The sequence below is a fragment of the Balaenoptera ricei genome, chromosome 6 (assembly GCF_028023285.1).
Source record: "Balaenoptera ricei isolate mBalRic1 chromosome 6, mBalRic1.hap2, whole genome shotgun sequence".
Classification (NCBI taxonomy): Eukaryota; Metazoa; Chordata; class Mammalia; order Artiodactyla; family Balaenopteridae; genus Balaenoptera; species Balaenoptera ricei.
In genome coordinates, this window is record NC_082644.1 from 84219282 (window position 1) to 84232690 (window position 13409).

General features: G+C 40.9%; 1 long non-coding RNA gene across 1 annotated transcript in view; it reads left to right on the forward strand.

Moving 5' to 3' along the window:
- Positions 1-13409, forward strand: part of LOC132367140 (uncharacterized) — a 195371-nt gene that overhangs the window by 161978 nt on the left and 19984 nt on the right. Inside the window, exon 4 of the long non-coding RNA XR_009503703.1 lies at positions 7301-7412. This is a non-coding gene — a long non-coding RNA (uncharacterized LOC132367140). The remainder of the gene's footprint in view (positions 1-7300; positions 7413-13409) is intronic.

The window sequence follows — 13409 nt, forward strand, 5'->3', positions numbered from 1 at the left end:
GCAAGGGCTTTCTCTAGTTGTGGCAAGCGGGGGCCACTCTTCATCAAGGTGCGCGGGCCTCTCACTATCGTGGCCTCTCTTGTTGCGGAGCGCAGGCTCCAGACGCGCAGGCTCAGTAGTTGTGGCTCACGGGCCTAGTTGCTCCGCGGCATGTGGGATCCTCCCAGACCAGGGCTCGATCCTGTGTTCCCTGCATTAGCAGGCAGATTCTCAACCACTGCGCCACCAGGGAAGCCCTATAATGCTTTTATTTTGACCTTACTACTTGCTAAAAATCAACCCAACTCCTTCATCACTGCCTCTCCCCGCAACCCCTGTCAACATTTCCCTGTTATTCAGGTTTTTTTAAAAAATAAATTTATTTATTTATTTTTGGCTGCATTGGGTCTTCGTTGCTGCACGCGGGCTTTCTCTAGTTGCGGTGAGCGGGTGCTACTCTTTGTTGTGGTGCACGGGTTTCTCATTGCGATGGCTTCTCTTGTTGCGGAGCACAGGCTCTAGGCGCGAGGACTTGAGGAGTTGTGGCATGAGGGCTCAGTAGTTGTGGCTCGCAGGATCTAGACTGCAGGCTCATTAATTATGGTGCACGGGCTTAGTTGCTCCGCGGCATGTGGGATCTTCCTGGACCAGGGATCAAACCCATGTCCCCTGCATTGGCAGGCAGAATCTTAACCACTGCACCACCAAGGAAGTCCTGGGACGTTTTTTTCCTTTTACTACATGGGACATTTTCAGGACTAGGAGCTTTCTCCTATTCTTCTCAAGGAGCTTTCAGATGAATTAATGAAACAAGGTAGATAAATTTGTTACCATCATTAGAATCTCATTCTAAAATATTCTCTATAGCTCAAAATGTGGCGTAAGGCAGATCCCTATTTAAGAGGAAGAGCCTTATTATAAATTATCTTGAAGACCCTGAGATTGTCCTTAAGAGCAGTGCTATGGGAGGATATGAGGCACAATCTTGGTCACCACAGTATTTAAGTGGAGAAAGTGAGATGGTCTCCCAAAGAACTGGACTTGATTTTATCCTGAGTCACTCCTTGATTTTAAACTCTTATAATCACAGAATATAAAGAAGGAAGAAACCGTGTTCATTCTGTCTTATTTTACAAAGTAGGAAATTGAGACACAGAGGCACGAGGTCATTAAGATCATTCAGTTATTTATTTGGTTACTTGGACTAGGGTGGTTTCAGAAAGGAGTAGAAAAGTGGATGTATCAGTATTTGAGAGCTATTGAGGGGCTGTAGTAATCAGCATTGACTGGTTGGTGGCAGGCTGCGGCATTGGACACTGAGGGGGAAGATTCAAAGATGGTGCTTGAGTCTTTAACCTTAATAACCACACATTTGGGAGACATTCATTCTGAAGGACATAGGAGGAAAAGTGTACCTGCAGAGAAAGATTGTGAATTCAGACTGGAAATGTTGAGTTTTGAGTGTCTTTGGTAAAATCCAAGACAGTGTGTTACAATTGAATATATACAGGAGGAAAACTACGAGACTATTGGGTTATGAAAGTGTAGTACAGAGAGTATTTCCAAGAGGAAGTTATTATCCATAGCTACAGTGAGGCCAAGTAAGACAAAGATGGAAAGGTGTTCATTAGGTTTAACTAGAAGGAAGTCTTTGGTGACCTTGACAAGTTTCAGTGGAGCAGTGGGGCCAGAGCCAGACTGCAGTGGGCTGGAAATGAGTGGGAGGTGAGGAAGTAGAAAAAGTGAATATAAACAACCATCAAGAAGTCTGGGACAGCCAAGGGGAGGGTAGAAGTAGGGCAGTCCCTGCAGGGGAAGATGTAGAGAGAGGGTTTTATTTGATATGGGAGAGAGTTGGGCATGTTTAAGTACTGATGGTAAGAGGCCAGTTTTTCTACTGAAGTCATTTTTCTCTCCTCTGGCTCCTGCCTTCTGTCTAAAGGTCTGCATAGTTCCTGGAAATCTCAGAGCAGATCTTTTAGGAGCATCAGAATTATCTCTCGCTAATTCATTATCAACTCTTACCAACCAACTTTTGTTATTAACTCATAAGCCCACATTCCCTGCTGACTATTTTCCATATGCTCACATTCACATTAGATAAAAACATTTCTCAAATTTGTTAATGGGGGTAAAGAAAACAAAACTAACGTTCTCACATTTCAAATTGGCCTGTAGATGATTTCAAACTGAGACATTAACATTTTAGACCAATTTTTAAAGATTTGAAGAAATTATTGTTTATGATTAACATTAATTACACATTTAGTCATTGACTTGTTTTATATTTACTTCACTATTATTTATAGACTTACTATTATATAGCATATGTTTGTCATGGAACACCCAACAATGACCTGAAAGTCTTGTTTTTTAAGTATTTTACAGTTTGAAGATAAATTTTTGGGATTTATGATGATTTTCTACATTTTTGGTACAATGCTTTCTGCTGTGTCCAAACAGTGTTCTTTATGGTTCAGCTGAAACTTTTTATTGATACCCTACATTCAAATTTCCTTCTATTTCTAAAATAAGTCCTTCTGTGTGATTCTTAGTAGGAAAAATGACCCTACTTCCTGCTGTGGAAGTTGAAGAGGCCAGTTACCTTCTCTTGATAACCACTGGCAGCTGAGATGTGGACAGTTGACTTAGAATCAGCCAACAGGTTCTCTCACCAAGGGTGTCACATCCTGGGGGAATGGTAGAAAATCTCAGGGACACTGAGACTCACTCTTTTTTTTTTTTTTGTACATGGATTAGCGTTTCATTTATTAAAGAACTAAACAAATAGTGCAAGATGTGGGTACAAGGCAGTTTTCAATATTTCTAACGAGGGCAGAAAGCCTCGCTCCAGGAACGAAAAGATTGTAATATTTGAGCTTGACCAAGTTCGGCAGAAAATGAAGTCATAAGCTAAAAACTCTCAATTCTGTGCCCTGCTGGAATTAGGTCCGAAAACAGAGGATTTTCTTTGTGTTTACCATGTGACGTTAAATAAAAATACTCCTGTTGACATAAAACTCCAAAACTCAGGGCACCCCTAGGCCACACAGCGGGCGCCTGCCCCAGAGGGCACCACCGGCCTCCATGGGAAAGTGATGCTTTCACTTCTCACCCTTGACTGGCAGGCATCTCGGAAATGATCCTGAAATACTCCCTGGGAAGAGGATTTATGCCCTTTCTGGGTGAACCACTCCCTGGACCCTTATAAACTGGGCTCTTTTTTTTTTTTTTACATCTTTATTGGAGTATAATTGCTTTACAATACTGTGTTAGTTTCTACTGTACAACAAAGTGAATCAGCTGTATGTATACATACATCCTCATATCCCCTCCCTCCTGAGCCTCCCTCCCACCCTCCCTATCCCACCCCTCTAGGTGGTCACAAAGCACCGAGCTGATCTCCCTGCACTATGCAGCAGCTTCCTACTAGCCATCCATTTTACATTTGGTAGTGTATATATGTCCATGCCACTCTCTCACTTCATCCCATCTTCCCCTCACCAGCCCCCCCACCCCGCCGTGTCCTCAAGTCCATTCTCTACATCTGTGTCTTTATTTCTGCTCTGCCTCTAGGTTCATCAGTACCGTTTTTTTTAGATTCCATATGCATTAGCGTATGGTATTTATTTTCCTCTTTCTGACTTACTTCACTCTGTATGACAGACTCTAGGTCCATCCACCTCATTACAAATAACTCAATTTTGTTACTTTTTATGGCTGAGTAATATTCCATTGTATATATGTGCCACATCTTCTTTATCCATTCATCTGTCGATGGACACTTAGGTTGCTTCCATGTCCTGGCTATTGTAAATAGTGCTGCAATGAACATTGTGGTACATGACTCTTTTTGAATTATGGTTTTCTCAGGGTATATGCCCAGTAGGAGACTCACTCTCTTTTTTTTTTTTGAATTTTATTTTATTTTATTATTTTATACAGCAGGTTCTTATTAGTTATCTATTTTATACATATTAGTGTATACATGTCAATCCCAATCTCCCAATTCATCCCCCCACCCCCCCCCACCTCCACTTCCCCCCCTTGGTGTCCATACGTTTGTTCTCTACATCTGTGTCTCTATTTCTGCCTTGCAAACCAGTCCATCTGTACCATTTTTCTAGATTCCACATATATGCATTAATATACGATATTTGTTTTTCTCTTTCTGATTTACTTCACTCTGTATGACAGTCTCTAGGTCCCTCCACATCTCTACAAATGACCTAGTTTTGTTCGTTTTTATGGCTGAGTAATATTCCATTGTATATATGTACCACATCTTCTTTATCCATTCGTCTGTCGATGGGCATTTAGGTTGCTTCCATGACCTGGCTATTGTAAATAGTGCTGCAGTGAACATTGGGGTACATATATCTGTTTGAATTATGGTTTTTCTCAGGGTATATGCCCAGTAGGAGACTCACTCTTGACGATGGCAGCAGTGCTGAGTGCCCAGCAGCAATGGTGTCCATGGCACTGACCTAACCAGACTGCTCCAGGGAGTTGGTCCAGGCTGTGTCCTCAGCTGCCTGGCCCCTCTGGGTTCCTGTCTCTGCTCTGAGCCTGCTTCCTGTTGAGTCATTGAGCTCTCTGAGACCCTTCCAAGAAATTTCTCTTCTGCTTGAGTTACCTGGAGGCAGTTTCTGTTCTTTGCCATCAAGAAATTTGACGGATTCAGAGGGTCACAATGGAATAATAAAGCAGCCAACAAAAACATTATACTTAGCTAACATTTGTGGACTGCAGGCATTGTGCAAAGTGCTTTAAATAAATGATGTCACCAAATCCTCAAAACAACAGGATGAGGCAGGCATATGGGTCTATTCTTTCAAGAATGATCTCAAGGGCCTCCTTTTGTAAGAAAGCTTTTCTAATCTCCATTCCCTCTTGCAAGTAGACGTGAGTCCTCCTTTGTGTCTATTCTATGTCCTATAAAGAGGAGAGAATGGGTGTATGTATATATATATATATATATATATATATATATATATATATATATATATTTATACTTATTCTTATATTTGAATATTTATATATATTGTACACACATATGTACATACACACATATTCTCTTTATATATACAATATTAAATATATAAAGTATGTATAATATACCTAATATTATATGATATAATATGTAATATATAATACAATATATATATTTTATTTCCTAGCCTTTTATTAAGCTCTTACTATATGTCAGATACAGTGCTTAGCCATTCACTCACATGATCTCATGTCATTCCCACCAGAACTTTATGAATTAGATTTATTAGCTATTTTACAAAAGAGAAAGTGAGAATAAGAAAGGTTAGATAACATTTTCAAGATATTACCTATGAGCTGCAGAGTTGAGAATTTAACACATTCCATTTTGTTTTGTTTCAAATTCCAAAGCCTCTGCTCTTAACACTGTACAAACTGCCTTCACTGCCTCATTACACTCACATGGAATTGCTTCCTTCTTGTTCTGGACTGAGGCAGAGTCTGATTTTACTTGTCTTTTTTTTTTTTTCCCTTACTTGTCTAGGAGGGAGGGCAAATCTCCATTTCTTACAGCACTTCACCCAATCCTCTGTCCATGGAAGACATCACGAGTCGATGATTACACTCTGTCCCAGCGAGCTAGCTCAAGAATTCCTCTCCCTCTTTTCTACAGGAAGTCACTCCCAGTTAGAGTTGAATCCTATTGCTATTCCTGACTTAGAACAATGCCTCTCACATAAATGTGCTTAGCAAACTGTTGTTAGAGTGTTGCTGTTTTCTTCATTTTACAGATGAAGAAATGGTAATTAGAGAATTAAATAATAAGCCATTCACCTGGGGATATTAGTGTCTACCTCATTGGGTTTTTTTGTGAGGATTAATTGAATTAATGCACATAAAACTCCTCAAATAGTGTCTTGGCACAAGGTAACTTGGTTATTAGTACTGCTACTCAAAAGCACACATGTTGTAACCATAGAGATAGGAAGGCAGTTGGTGGTTGCCAGGGATTGGAGGGAGGGACGGATGAGGTGTGACTACTTAATGGGTATGAGGTTTCCCTTTGGGGTGACGAAAATGTTTGCAACTAAATAGAGGTGGTGGTTGCACAACATTGTGACTCTACTAAATGTCACTGAATTGTACACTTCCAAATGGTTAATTTTGTGTTATATGAATTTGCCCTCAAAAAAAAAAAAAATTCTCAGAGGTTATAGTGGATGGGGCAGGACCAGGGAGATCTGAGAGTGAGGGCTGCCTTAAATTTTGCTCCCTGGGCCCCTTGTTCACCTCAGGTTAGTCCAAGCCCTGGTAATGTAGCCAGAATTTGGACCTAAGCCTTTAGTTCACTAAATAAAGAGTTCTTTCCGCTTTAATATGTTGCTTTAGAAATCAGGGAAAGTCTGTCCTCACTGGTGGATAGTTGTGATTTGTGTGCTGATAATTTCAGCTGGAGGAGGAGTTGTCCTCACCTCAGGCAGGAAAACAAGTGAATTTTTAAAGCCCTTTATAGTTTACAAAGCAGTTTTAGAGAACAATGGGTTGCAAATAATAGGAACTTACTGTACATGAGTAACCCATCTATTGAGCATAGTCAACATGACTCAAAAGAGACGGGTGGGCAGGAAGGGAAGTCTTGAAAGTTTATAGTCAGAAACTTCTCTTCCTGAACTTGGGGTCTGTCTTTGCTGACTGCAAAGGAAACGCAAAGACTTCAGAATGGTGTCTATTAAAAGCAAAGTGACATCATTCTCCGCCCTGGTCTGAAAGCAGCTCCACTGAGTTTGCTGCGGCATTAATGGGGCTGGTGACAGCCGCTTAGTCTAGGCTAAATAGACCTTAGGGTACAGTCATGAATTTGCCATAAGCGTGAAGTGACTGGGAGAGTCCTTGTGAAAACAAAATCTCAGATCTTCCACAGCTAATCTCTTGGCAGTTTGCTTTATTTATAACTGTGTAAATGTGTAGCAGCACAACCCACTTTGTAAACATAGCGCTCATTAATAAACAGTAAGATATTAATGAACAGCCACCTCTCATGTTAAGGCAACTTGACATGTAGAACACAGCTAAGAATTAAGTAGCAAAAGGTGGTTTTAATTTATTACATGTTGTTCTTGTCTTTGTGTTAGATGGATTTTGAGGTGGCCTTGACCTGATTTCTGGTCAAAGGGGAAGCCTGTGTCCATGTCCACCATCTATCTCCTTGTAGCCCTGGCCCTAATGTACCAGTAGAGCAGAGGGGAGTGCACAGGGGTTATTTCTATTGCTTACAAAACCTTAAAAAGATCTTGAAAACCTTTTCAGATATTTTTGTTTCTTTCTTTAGGCATAAACCTTTTCCCTCTGCCACTGGAGATGCAGAAATAAATGGCATGGTTTCTGCCTCCAAGATCTATCAGTCTAATGGGAAGATGGTCACCGAAAGAGCTAACTGTGAGGTAGGTAATAAAGACCATTCTAAGGGGACTAAGTACCAGGTGAGCAGAGGAGAGGGGATATTCAACTCTATTGATCATATTGGGCTTGGGGGTGTGGAATGGGGCAAGATTAGTGGGGGGTTGAGAGAAGAGATAACATTTAAATTGGACCTTGAAGGATTTCCTTGGACGGTGGAGTGGTGGAAGGGTGTGTGTGTGTGTGTGTGTGTGTGCATGTGTGTGTGATGGGGACAGAGAGGAAGCTTTTGCAGAGCAATGACAGAACACAGAACTCTGCACTTAGTTGAGTTCAGAGAGAGAAAGACTGTTGTATGGTTGGAATGTGGGAACCAACTGGAGGGATAGGTTGGGGAAAGAATGAGTTGAACAAATCTTGCGTCCTTATTTAATCAGTGAGAAAAAACAAAGATGTGGAAAAATTAGATGCCCTGCTCTAAGTTCACAAAGATAAGAATGCAGAGAGTAATGGAAAAATGATGCAAAGGGAAGAAGTGATCTTTTGAGATGCTAAGAATGACAAAGCTTTCTGTATTCCTAGGAATACAGATGACTTTATCATGATTTTAGACTGCCTAGGTGTCAGAAAATATACCATTGAGGACCTGTCTGAGCAAAGATGTTGAAAGAGATGGTACTTTAATAGTCTGTGCTGCCAGGTCAGCGTGGGCGAAGTGGGCCTTCGGCTTGTTATTTGTGATCTTACATAGGGTCACTGTTTCTTTGGTTTTCATTTTCAGCATTTTTATTTCCAGATTTGTTTTGGTGATTAACTTTTATCACATGTTTAGGTGAATTTTAGGTGAATAACATTTGTGTTTAAATACATTTTGTATACTCTTAAGGCCGATTTCATTGGCCTGTGGTTAATTTTTTCTCCTTGAGGAATGTAATTCTGTTTTTGCTAAGAGACTCAATGGGGAAATTCTACTTTATCACCAGTTTTAAGTACTTTGAGTATTCTGTATCAGTTACAATGATATTTATTAGAATTTAGAAAATGAAATCTATGTGCTGAATATTTGCTATTTGCCAATCCCACTGAGCTTTTCACTGGTCTCCATCCTGCTCTGTGCCCAGCACCGGCTGGGCTTCCTTGCCTGCTGCTATCCAAGGCACCAGCACATCAGAGAGAAGCTCAGCTCCATCCCTCTTTGGGCTTGGGTGACCACTCCCTCCCCTTCTCTCTGCAGGCCTCTCTAAGGCTCCCTCTGGTGTTTCTCCGTCCTTCCTCCGTTTGCTGACCTTAGCCTCCCACTGCCCCAAATCTTTGTAAACTCCTCAATTGCTCTGTATGAAAATTCTGCATTTCCTGGAAGACCCCACTGATGCATTATTGAGGTATGCTCAGAGAAAGTATATTGAAGATGCATATATGATAATTTGCATTCCTATAGTAAGTTTATTACATAAACTGAATTTAGTGGGGGTACAATTAGGAAACAACTCTTTTCTTTACATTAAAATGTAAGGCAAAACATTTTTTAAATATTCCTACAACTAACAACATGCTTTAGGACTTTTGCTTCCTCACCTCTTGAAAACAGCTCAGGCAGAATCATGTTTGGCTATTATTGAAGAGTTATATTTTCAAGTATTAGAGAACCTAGTTGAATCTAAAAAAAACCCCACACAATGACTCTCCATCCTGCATACAGTTTAAAAGTTTCGCCCAAGTTCTTTGCTCTCTCCTCAGCTTAATTCTGACTCAAAGCTTGGGGTTTGGCAGTGGGAAAGATGGGCATTATCTGTACTTTCACTCTTTCCTTTCCTACCCTGTCCCACCAAACTCCAGTATTATGGATTTTTTTTTTTTTTGGCCGTGCCACATGGCTTGTGGGATCTTAGTTCCCTGACCCAGGATCCAACCTGGGCCCTGGCATTGAAAGCACCGAGTCCTCACCACTGGACTGCCAGGGAATTCCCCTGGAATTTTTAAAATATCCAGCTTAAAGTAAGTAAGATACCAGCCTCCCTTATCTGACAAGCTCTGGCTTTTCTGAGTGATTCACTTGAAAGCTTCTTCAGTTGGCTCCAGGCTGGGTGAAGACATCCCTTTCTCATCTCTACATATAAATTCACCTTTGAAGAACTTTCTTTCTGATGAATCTCTAGTTTTCTCTTTCATATGCTGCTGGGGAGGTGAGCAATGGATGAGTTTGACCTCTTTTAATAATTTCTGAGAGGACGTGTCCCTAGATGATGATCTGTTTTGATAGCTTTGAGGCTCTAGCTAAAATTTCCTGGTTAGACATCAAGAAATGTCTAATCTCACATCCTGTTATGTTTGCATATTTTAAAAGGCATATTAAGAAAAGAAAAAGATGGTGGCCATTCTGACTGGTGTGAGGTGATACCTCGTTGTAGTTTTAATTTGCATTTCTCTAATGATTAGTGATGTTGAGCATTCTTTCATGTGTTTGTTGGCTGACCGTATATCTTCTTTGGAGAAATGTCTATTTAGGCCATCATCAAAAAATCTACAAACAATAAATGCTGAAGAGGGTGTGGAGAAAAGGGAACCCTCTTGCACTGTTGGTGGGAATGTAAATTGATACAGCCACTATGGAGAACAGTATGGAGGTTCCTTACAAAACTAAAAATAGAACTACCATATGACCTAGCAATCCCACTACTGGGCATATACCCTGAGAAAACCATAATTCAAAAAGAGTCATGTACCAAAATATTCATTGCAGCTCTATTTACAATAGCCAGGACATGGAAGCAACCTAAGTGTCCATCGACAAATGAAAGGATAAAGAAGATGTGGCACATATATACAATGGAATATTACTCAGCCATAAAAAGAAATGAAATTGAGTTACTTGTAGTGAGGTGGATGGACCTAGAGTCTGTCATACAGAGTGAAGTAAGTCAGAAAGAGAAAAACAAATACCATATGCTAACACATATATATGGAATCTAAAAAAAAAAAAAAAAGGTTCTGAAGAACCTGGGGGCAGGACAGGAATAAAGATGCAGACGTAGAGGATGGACTTGAGGATATGGGGAGTGGGAAGGGTAAGCTGGGACGAAGTGAGAGAGTGGCATGGACATATATACACTACCAAATGTAAAATAGATAGCTAGTGGGAAGCAGCCACATAGCCCAGGGAGATCACCTCGGTGCTTTGTGACCACCTAGAAGGGTGGGATAGGGAGGGTGGGAGGGAGACGCAAGAGGTAGGAGATATGGGGATATATGTATATGTATAGCTGATGCACTTTGTTATAAAGCAGAAACTAACACACCATTGTAAAGCAATTATACTCCAATAAAGATGTTAAAAATAAATAAATAAAATAAAAAGAGAAAAGAGAAAAAAAAAGAAAAGAAAAAGAGGAATATAGATGGAAGAAAGTGAGAAAAAACTTCATGAGAAAATAGAGGGAGACAAAAATAAGGGAAAGTGGAGAGAGAAAAAACAAGAAAGAAGAGCTCTCATCTTGATGTCCTGAAATTCCTGCTGATGTCTTGCCTTGTATTAGTTGACTCTCAGTGTAACATTGCCCTTGGATGCTAAAGTGTGATATTTTATTTGGAAAGAGTTCAGTGTAGTGAAATAAGTGATAATTTCAAAAAGAAAAACCAGACATTTAGGAGCACTACTAAATTGCTAAAATTTAGTTTTTAATTCTAGCAGACATTGAATTTGTTCCTTTACCATCCATTTCAGCTTCCTTGAGTGACAACCATGGACTTTAGGAGGGATGAACCTTATCTTCAGATCCAGAGGAGGGTCCTGCTTGATCTAAGCCTCTCAGAATAATCCCAGTTCCCTGTCATAGTGATTGATACAGGTTTAAGCCAGTCAGAGCATAGCAGTTCCCATCCTACAGACACTGTGTTGGAATAGTCCAGTAAGAGTGAAGCCTGGGACTTTTGTATGATGATGTTTCCAAAAACTGGCTTTGGCCTTTGTTCTACCCTTGGATGTGACTGCGGAACCACCATAAGTGCTGCTGGCAGTCATTTTATGAGGCCAGCCCAAGAACAAAGCCAACATTTGAAGGCAGACAGAACTGAGGTAACTGCAGAAAAACTGAGCCAGCCTAGACCAAACCATGCCTGGGACCAACCCATGGAAAGTCCTATGGACTTTTCAGTTACAGGAGCTAGTAAATTCCCTGAATTTTTAAAGCCAGTTGGATAGCTTTTCTATTATTTGCCACAGAAATAATCTCAGTTGATAACACTTTTGTTGCATTTGAGTAATTTAAACTGAATTAAAACAACCAGTCCTCAGTCCTCACTAAAAGACAATATATGTGGTGGCCCCCAAGCTGTAAGCTTATTCAGCTTTCTGCTTTGCGGAGAACTGCTTGTCTCTTTCTTGGTATGCACTCCTGACGCTGCGGTATTGAGCGTAAAAAAGGAAAATGGCTTGCGGCCAGTTTCGTTCCAGGTGCCTGCTCTGGATCTAAGAGCCCCTGGTTGTTCCCCAGAAGAAGGACGTGCTGCCCTGAGGGGGAAGTCTGTATCTCCAAAGAATGGCCCATAAGGCATGCTGACGCATAGATAGTGATGCATAGATAGTGGCGCATAGATAATGGCGCATAGATAGTGGCGACAGAATTATGTGGAAATACAAGGTTTGCTGATTTGTTGTCTGGTATTCGTTCCGTACTAAACCTATATATACATTCATGCTCTTTGAATAAACTAGCCTTGCAACCATCAGTTGTCTTGGCCCTTCTGACCCCATACTGGTGCTTTTCAGTTCCTTACCCCTCACCGCCAGGAACTTCTAGCTTTCTGCAGCCGGTCTGCGGCAAATATACATTTACAGTTTCTGAATATCGAATGCATTTATAGTTTGTTACATACACAATGCAAAGGATCGAAACTAAAATCCCAAAAGCCGGACCTCATTGCTTCGTTCACACAGAATAAGGGCTATGGAATTTCAAGGAACTCAAACTTTAATATTAAAGTTACTTGAAGATAAAGGAAAAATTATAGATGAGCCAGAGCTGAAATGGTTTGAAAGAACGCAGCTATTTTGACATAAACTTCTGCCAAGCTAGGCAGAATAGAAATGAAGAAGAACTGATATGAGTTTAAAGTCTACTGTTTGCCAGTTACTTTCATAAACATTATCACACTGAATTTTTACAATAATCCTTTGAGATTGCTATTATCCCCTCCCCCACCTCCATCCCCATGTTACATTTGTGGAAACAGGCTCGGAAAGGAAAAGCAATTTGTTCAAGATAATATAGTTATTTAGTATCAGAGGCAGGATTTGAGTCCAGATTATGTTCTTTCTACAAACTCGTTGTTTCTTTATAACAGCAGTCCCTAACCTTTTTGGCACCAGGGACCGGTTTAGTGGAAGACAATTTTTCCACAGACCTGGGGAGGGGGATGGTTTCGGGATAATTCAAGCACATTACATTTATTGTGCACTTTATTTCTATTATTATTACATTGTAATATATAATGAGATAATCATACAACTCACCATAATGCAGAATCAGTGGGAGCCCTGAGCTTGTTCTCACTTGCCACTCACTGATAGGGTTTTGATATAAGTCTGCAAGCAACTGATTTACTATGGTCTCTGTGCAGTCAAACCTCTCTGCTAATGATAATCTGGATTTGCAGCCACTCCCCAGAGCTAGCATCACTGCCTCAGCTCCACCTCAGATCATCAGGCATTAGATTCTCATAAGGAGCGGGCAACCTAGATCCCTCGCATGTGCAGTTCACAGTAGGGTTTGTGCTCCTATGAGAATTTAATGTCACCACTGATCTGCCAGGAGATGGAGCTCAGGCGCTAATGCAAGCGATGGGGAGCGGCTGTAAATACAGATGAAGCTTTGCTCGCCCGCCTCTCTCCTCTTGCTGTGCGGCCCGGTTCCTAACAGGCCACGGACCGGTACCAGTCCATGGCCTGGGGGTTGGGGCTTTAAAAGATATAGCTGGACACTACAGGGGTCTGTAATGCCGGCCAGGGTTGGAGCAACTTAGAATGTATTTAATAGTTGCTTTGT